The sequence below is a fragment of the Astatotilapia calliptera genome, chromosome 11 (genome assembly GCF_964374335.1).
Source record: "Astatotilapia calliptera chromosome 11, fAstCal68.1, whole genome shotgun sequence".
Lineage (NCBI taxonomy): Eukaryota > Metazoa > Chordata > Actinopteri > Cichliformes > Cichlidae > Astatotilapia > Astatotilapia calliptera.
This window is the reverse complement of record NC_137432.1, coordinates 1,395,371-1,403,957: the sequence shown is the minus strand read 5'-3', so window position 1 is coordinate 1,403,957 and position 8,587 is coordinate 1,395,371. Positions and strand designations below refer to the sequence as shown.

Below are 8,587 nucleotides of genomic sequence, written 5' to 3'. Positions count from 1 at the left end.
CCCGCGTGCACACCTGTGTGGATGAGTGCGCTAGTATTCTAAAGGTTTCTCCATGTAACGATCTGCTAGAGGGTGTAGGGAGCCATGGCCCCATCCCCCAGTGCATGAAGCAGGCATGGAGGAGATCCAAGCCCCAGACATCCAGAGGCCCCAGAGCCTGAGAGCCCAAGGATGACCACCGGAGGGGCATCCATGCTACCCTCCTGGGAAGCCTAGGAAGAGCTGAAGAGAGCCCCAGCCACCCCATCACCCATGATGGGTGTAGCTCAGGAGGTAGAGCAGGTCACGTACTGATCGGAAGGATGATGGTTCGATTCCTGGCTCCTCCAGTCTTCATGTCAACTATCCTTGGGAAAGATACTAACCCCAAGTTGCTCTCTGATGCGTCCATCGGAGTGTGAATGTAGTTAGTGAATATGTGTGTGTGTGTGTGTGGTATATACAGGGAGTGCAGAATTATTAGGCAAATGAGTATTTTGTCCACATCATCCTCTCCATGCATGTTGTCTTACTCCAAGCTGTATAGGCTTGAAAGCCTACTACCAATTAAGCATATTAGGTGATGTGCAACTCTGTAATGAGAAGGGGTGTGGTCTAATGACATCAACACCCTATATCAGGTGTGCATAATTATTAGGCAACGTCCTTTCTTTTGGCAAAATGGGTCAAAAGAAGGACTTGACAGGCTCAGAAAAGTCAAAAATAGTGAGATATCTTGCAGAGGGATCCCAGTAAACACCAGTATGTGGGCCCCACATGGGCTATGGGGGTTCCAAGTGGGGATGGGCTTACAATGGGCATCCAATCTGGGACCCACCTGGGTTAGCCAAGTAGGACCCACTTGAGCCAGCCCAGATGGGCTATGTTCTATGGGCACCATATCGGTAACATATGGGAAGTTGCATGAACAGGCAACTGAGTTTAACGATCTTAGTTAAGTATAATTATTAGTCATGTGTAAGTATAAACATGAATTAAGATGAAATAACTGATAATAAATTATGCCAGAGGCAGCATATGTATATTTAATTAATAACAAAATATACATATAAAATATATTAATATAAGTGAAACACAAAGAACAGATGTGACTTAAAATTGTAAGACGCTTAATAAAATAAAACTAATGGTTTTACATTTGAGTGGGGAAAAAATTTCACTCCATGTAGGAGTGCTTTTCGAAATCTCGCGTTATTTCATGAAATATCACGAGGTTTTCTCAGACCCGTCCCCCCATTCTGGAACATTCTTCATTTCGCGCCCTTGGACAAAGCTGACAGTTAAGCTGGCAATTTTTGGATTAAGTTCATCTTTGAGCTACGGACTTATTTTCTGCACTAACGGTAAGAACTTTTTGACTTAATTTGAATCCCTAAGTATAAATGAAATGTTTACAAAGTTATGATGCTGCAAAGTAATGTATGGCACAAGTGCTGGCGAACTTTTTCCTAGCACTCACGCAAGGCTAAGCTAGTTTAAATTTTTAGGTAGTGTTGGATTTAGCCAATTTTCACAGTTTGAAAGCATTTTCTGGTGTCCTGTATACTGCTTAACTAGCACCAAAATTAATTACTGCGTGTACTTAACATCAAGTTGTACTTAAACATTATCTTGGTTTTTCTCTATGATTAGTATTAATAAAGGACTGTATTAGACCAATTTAACAAAGTTCTAGTTTTTTAGGAGGAATATGGAGGGTATTTTCACTATCAGAGCAACCAAAATTGCTTTGGTGTTGTCTTTATTAGCTTCATTCCTCACGGCTAAGTGAGGAGGGTAGGCCATGGCCATGAGCAACTAGTCCCCAGCTTTTGCCCCTGTGTCAGGAGCATGCACAGCAGTCAGAGAGGCAGATCAGTGAGCACTCTATTTCTGTAGAAGACATCATCATTTTTCTTGCCATTGTTCTCATTTTTCCAGAAAAAGCAAAAAAGAAAATATAGGTATTCTTGATTTGTTTGGGTTTTTTTTTTATACACACTTTAGTATGCAACTTTATATGTGTAGTTGTTTTAGTGAGAACTTCATCAGAAATACTGTACTGACTCAAGAATCTGCCTCTTACTGTTGTGCAAGCTCTGTACATGAGGGAAACTGATTATTTAAGCAGAACTGGTCGGTCTAACTCCTTTTACTATGATTGCTGTGGCCCTCCTTTTTTCCTTTTGTAATGTATATTTGGCTAGAATCTACACAATATTTATTTATAAAAAAGAAAAGCAATTGCTCTTTGGATGTGGTCCTAAAGATCTGTGATCTTTAAGTGTTTGTCTGATGCCTTATTTGTGCATGCGCACTGTTATTTTAATTTGTTTCATTATGGCTTAAATTTGTTTGAATTTTGTGCATGCTCCTTTATCAGCCTTCCTGCATGGACAGCTTGTGTGGTTATTGGCCAGGAAGGTTTGCAATTATCTCAAAACTTGAGATGTTTGTTGTTTTGATTATGACTATGGCTACTTATAAATTGCATAGTCACACTATTACAATAATATGTTATTAATATCTGTATATTGGTTTGATTTTGCTGTTGGACAGTGGAGTGAATAGTAGCAAGGTTATGTGTGGTTTCTTTCTTTCTTTATTTTTACAGACTTTGACATAAGAAGCAGTGTATATTTCAAAATTCATTTCTATTTAAAATTTGATGCATGCCAGAAATATACTAGTAGGAATCTTTTTTTGAGTTTGTAACAATTAGAATTGTTACTTTATAAAGTGATGTCAGGGTCTTTTATTGTAATACAACAGCTTTTAAGGCTGGTGTAAGCATCACAGCAGATGTCTTTATGCCAAAGTAACTGAGGATAAAACACAGAAAAAAGGAGATTTTCCTGGAGTGGCTTTTTAAATCAGATAGCCTTAGAAATATTCTGCAGTTGAACAAAAACTGAAGAAAACCATGAATCAATATATGAACATTACCTGATGCTGCTGAAGTAAAGCAGAACAAAGTTACAGAAATTTTTTTTAGAGGTTTTATTAGTGAACAAGGTGAGTTTTTTGCAATTTGGCATAATTTGGCACAAAAAACAACTGACAACAGCGCTAAGCACAACTGTACACTGATGTATAATAAGCAAGGGAATAATGTGGAAAACATATTTCAGATGGGGAAACTTTTCTTGAAGTATACTACGAGAGAGCTGTGCAAGAAGTATGATGTTTTGTTTTGTTTTTTCAATCGTGGTGTAAACAAGACAGGAAGAGGGAATTAATGACAGTATTTATCAAATGTGAAGCGTAGTTTGGATCTTCTTTTGCTGCTGGTTCAGTTAATTTTGAATTTTGATTGGAGAGTGATGAAACCCGGAGCTTCAGAATCTGTGAGCTGTCTTTCAGAAAGCAATGGAGCAATCTCAGAGGACAAAGAGCTCAGAAAGTTGTTGAACATTTTAGTTTCGTTTCACAGTAAAATGAGTCAGAGCATCATCAGGACTTAATATTGTACTCTGATTCTTTTGAGAATAAAACACTTGAGGAAGAGCACTACGATTGCGATGAACATGCTAAAGATTATGTTATCATGAAATTTCTGTTGACTAAAGGACTGATGAAACTTTGTGCTATGGCCAACAAAGAGCACCAGGTTGGGGTGTCACTTTGAACGAGCTGGGTGTGGGATATTACCACGCAGAAAGCAACTGAATTGAGACAAGTTTTGCTTTACACAAGCCCAGTTCTACTGAATAATATACCAAGTCAAATGTATAGATACTTTATACTGTTATTTGAATAAAGCACCAAATCCACACTTTTAAGCTTAAATTTCAAAACTTACACTAACTACTGATCTTATCTATTTCTGATTTTATCTGTTTTGATTTTATATACTGTTTTGTTTGTTTGTTAAGCTTAAATTTCAAAACTTACATTAACTACTGATTTTATCTACTGTTCTGATTTTATCTGTTTTGATTTTATATACTGTTTTGTTTGTTTGTTTGTTTGTTAAGTGGGTTTAGAGCTCTGGGTAGCTCCCCAGCTGGGTCTAGACTGGGTCTAGAGAGTATTTTAAATTCAGGGAATTTAAAATAGAAAGTAGCTCGTCCACAGAAGGACTGGTAGCTCCCCTTACGATAAGGGTTCAGATCGCGCGAACAGGTGTGAAATGTGTGTGTTTAGTTAGTTTGTTTGTTTGCTTGTTTTAATCAATTTTAAATCATGCTTTTTATTTGTTTTTGTTTCTAATGTCTCTGTAAAGCACTTTGAATCACCTTGTTGTTGAATTGTGCTATACAAATAAATTTGCCTTGCTTTGCCTTGCCTTATCTGTATCTACAAGAATTCTTCTAAGTCCTGATTTGTATATTGATAACTGACTGTGATTATGCAGAGGATGTTTTGAAGCAGTTTGTGAAAGATTTTGCTTTGATTTATGGTCTTGACTTTGTTGGTTATAATATACATTCTTTAATACACCTAGCTCAAGATGTACGGAAGTTTGGCCCTTTAGACAGCATTTCCTGCTTCCCATTAGAAACCTTCCTTGGTGGAATTTATTTGGATTCTGGAAGCAGATTGGGAAAGGGAAGCGGAAAAGGAGGTAATTATGTTGAAAACACCTTAAAAGCAAAAATTTATTATTGAGAGTATAAGAAAAAAAAAAACCTGACAGTTTCTTTAGCAGACCCTTGCTGCTCATCAGGTTCAGATATGATTTCAAAATAGCGCTTTATAACTTGTTGACTTTTAAAAATCTGTTTTAGACTTTTTTTGATGCCATTATATACATTAATGTTTTTAGTTTGTAGGACTAACCAGTACCCTAAATTATGTGTTTGGATTATTATTTATTTGTGTGTGTATGTTTGTTGTATTTTGTTTGTTTGTTTGTTTTAAGGCCAGTGATCCCGTCGAGCTCTGATGAGGATTGGGACAACACTGTGGAACAGCCAGAGACCTCACCACCATCAGCAATGGAGAATAGACGTTCAAGTGAAACTCACTTCCTGAACATCACTCATCCATTTGTTCAGCCGCTACAACCCTCAACTCCTTCACCTGTGGTTTCACAACCAGTTCCAAGACAACTTCTACAAGCCACCAATACGAGCATGTTTGTACGTGTTCTAACCCTCCTGGAAGACATTAAGGACACTCAGAGGGTCCACAGTCGAATGCTACAGTCTCTCCTTACACAACGTGATGGACCAGTTGCTGCAGTATTACCCGAGGGTGCTGTATTTCCCATCCGGACAGTAGCAGATGTGGCAGCACTGGGGCAAAAACTGGCAGACCCTGTCTTCCTAAAAGAAGTGGTAAATAATAATGATGTAATAACAATATTCAATGATTAATGCCTCAATCAGTCTGTGTTTCATGCTAGCAGTTATGATCAAGGAAAGTTGCTGTTTGTTCGAACATGGTCAGTGCAATGAAGGAGTGGGAGGAGAGCTGAACAAAAGTTGCTATTTTTGTTAATAAAATAACTTCTCCAAACATTACCTAGTTATAAGTTGTGCCATGCCAAACCCAAAACTTAAGAAATTACTTTTGGTGAATCATTTAGCTCTTTGCATTCACATCAGACAGTGTTTGACTTTGACACCTAACTCTTTCTCAGTCAATTAGCATCAATATTATAGAGCCTAATTACTGTGTAGCTGTGCTTGCTTTCTTTTAGGTGTGACTGATGGTACTACTGTCAGTAAAATTATTGTCCTTGCGTGTCCTAAGGTTGCTGTTGTGGCAGAGATCAGAGGGAGCACTGTTGATGAAGCCACAAGAAGAATGATGGCCTTCATTATGGACAATGCTCTTTCCAGGCAATATAACTTTGTTGGGAGCCATGGAAAGCGGGAATTTCGAGGGCTTAAAGTTTTTGAAGTGCTATATGGTAAGTTCATTAGTTGTAAGATATTTTGTTGATGTTTGAATAACGGATGCTCACTACAGCTGCAGTCATTCAGAATCAACTTTTCTCTCCACCATTGGCTAGCTTCGCAATAACAGAAGTTTGACTTGATTGACGCGGGAATGTTCCCAGTTAGCCTAGCGGTCAGCAAGGAGGCTTCAGCGCTGCATTATGGGATCTGTAGTTTGTATATTATTAGCGCCTCATATTGCCGGGCCATGCATAACAATAATAGTACATCTATATAAAATGATCTTGCGGGCCGGATATAAATGTATGCCGGGCCGGATGTGGCCCGCAGGCCTTGACTTTGACACGTGGTTTAGATAGACTGTACAAATTGTGGAGATGAAACCATCAGCTCATGTTGTTCTGGAGGTTGGTGGCTGCTGGCAGGAATGACCACGTTTCTTTCTGGCTTGTAGCATACTTGAAGAAGTCTCTCACTAAACAGTTTTTTGGTTGCTCACAGAATGTGAATAAGCTCCAGGAACTCCAGAGCCAGCCTCTATTTTTTCCAGTGTAATTAGTAACACACTGATTTATCTGATGGCCCTATTTTTGATTTACATGAAAATTATTGGCGCCCGCCTGGCACACACCTCAAGAAGTGGAATCTGTTTTCTCCTTGGTAGATGTAGCCCTTGTTACATTTTACTATTTTGTTTTGTGTTCATTATGAGGTGCTGTACCATACAAAAAACTGGTTAACCACTTGCCTGTTCTAAGCTCTGTGCCAATCACTGAGACAGCCCACAACACCAGTTATCATTGTAACTATGTAGACATCTTTTAAACATTTGTCTTAAATGTTTTAAGGTAAAATATTTCACATTAATTTAATTTTTGAGTGCCTACTTGGTAAATCATTTTGTAAATAGCTTTTCTGTTTCCATGAATACTCACGGTCTTCAAAGAGTTCAATGTAGGAGGTCAAACAACTTGAACAGCACAACCTCCAAAACAACTTCAGTACTATCGCAAATCTGATTTTGTTTGTGAAAATGCACTAATTTTTTATTTTATTTTATTTCTTTCAGGACCAATGGATTGGTGAATGAGTGAGAAGCTGTGGTTTGCTGCATTTGTTTTTCCTTTAAACTGTATAACATTTATTTGTTATTGTTTTGTGTATACTGTGGACATTTTTGTCAACATGTTCTCCAAACAATAAATGTATTATATAAAAAAGCATACTGTTTTAAAATTTCATAGTAATCATTATTAATAAAAAAAATAACCTGGCTTTGTTGTACAGGTGATTTAAATTATAGCTTACTTACATTATCCAAAATTCCATCTGGGCAAACACACTTGGGGCCACCATGGAAACTGAGGACAAAAATAGCTGGGTCTCAGGTTGGTAACCCAAGTGGGCCCCAAGTATCAGACCTGCTTCTATCCATCTGGGCCCCATACTCATTTATTGTCTGGGGCTGATTTGGGACCCATCATTAACCCATCTGGGAAAACACATTTGGGGCCATCATGGAAACTGAGGACAAAAGTAGCTGGGTGTCAGGTGGGTAACCCAAGTGGGCCCCAACCATCAGACCCGCTTCTACCCAGCTGGGCCCCATACTCATTTGTTGGCTGGGCCTGATTTGGGGCCCATCCGGGTCCCATCAATAATCCATCTGGGCAAACACATTTGGGGCCACCATGGAAACTGAGGACAAAATTAGCTGGGTCCTAGGTGGGTAACCCAAGTGGGCCCCAAATATCAAATCTGCGTCTACCCATCTGGGCCCCACATATTTTTTTTGACTGGGCCTGATTTGGGGCTTATCTGGGACCCAGCATAAACCCATCTAGGAAAACACATTTGGGGCCACCATGGAAACTGAGGACAAAATTAGCTGGACCCCAGTTGGGTTTCCCAAGTGGGCCCCAAATATTAGCCCTGCTGCTCCCTATTTGGGCCCCACATATGTGTGTTGACTGGGATGCAGCAGTCTCAAAATTGCAAAGCCTCTGAAGCGTGATCATCGAACAATCAAGCGTTTCATTCAAAATAGTCAACAGGGTCGCAAGAAGCGTGTGGAAAAACCAAGGCGCAAAATAACTGCCCATGAACTGAGAAAAGTCAAGCGTGCAGCTGCCAAGATGCCACTTGCCACCAGTTTGGCCATATTTCAGAGCTGCAACATCACTGGAGTGCCCAAAAGCACAAGGTGTGCAATACTCAGAGACATGGCCAAGGTAAGAAAGGCTGAAAGACGACCACCACTGAACAAGACACACAAGCTGAGACGTCAAGAGTGGGCCAAGAAATATCTCAAGACTGGTCAAAGGAGCTTGCAAAGAAAAGCGTCTGGACTTCTTTAAGTTGCTTGAAGACGTTTCACCTCTCATCCGAGAAGCTTCTTCAGTTCTAAGGTTCCAGTGTATTTCAGACCCAGCAACACGCTCAGACAGAAACTGGTTCACCCGAAAGACAAAACGCCAAAACACAGACTTAACAATGTGGTGTATGCTGTACAGTGCAGCGAGGAATGCTCAGACCTCTACATTGGAGAGACCAAACAGCCACTTCACAAGTGCATGGCACAACACAGAAGAGCCACCTCCACAGGACAAGACTCAGCAGTCCATCTGCACCTAAAGGTCAAAGGTCACTCTTTCGAGGATGCCAATGTTCACATTTTGGACAGAGAGGACAGATGGTTTGAAAGAGGAGTGAAAGAAGCCATCTATGTCCACTGTGAGCGACCATCTTTGAACAGAGGC

At 39.7% G+C, this 8,587-nt stretch overlaps 1 long non-coding RNA gene across 2 annotated transcripts; it reads left to right on the top strand.

Annotated features, from left to right (window-relative positions):
* The first annotated feature begins 3,710 nt into the window (after window positions 1-3,710).
* On the top strand, window positions 3,711-7,801 carry LOC145431896 (uncharacterized). Of its 2 annotated transcripts, XR_013912209.1 has the most exons (4): window positions 3,712-4,546; window positions 4,844-5,261; window positions 5,680-5,839; window positions 6,898-7,801. It is a non-coding gene; the product is annotated as an uncharacterized LOC145431896 (long non-coding RNA). The 2 variants fall into 2 exon arrangements; XR_013912208.1 differs by having other exon boundaries at window positions 3,711-5,261.
* Window positions 7,802-8,587: the final 786 nt, after the last annotated feature.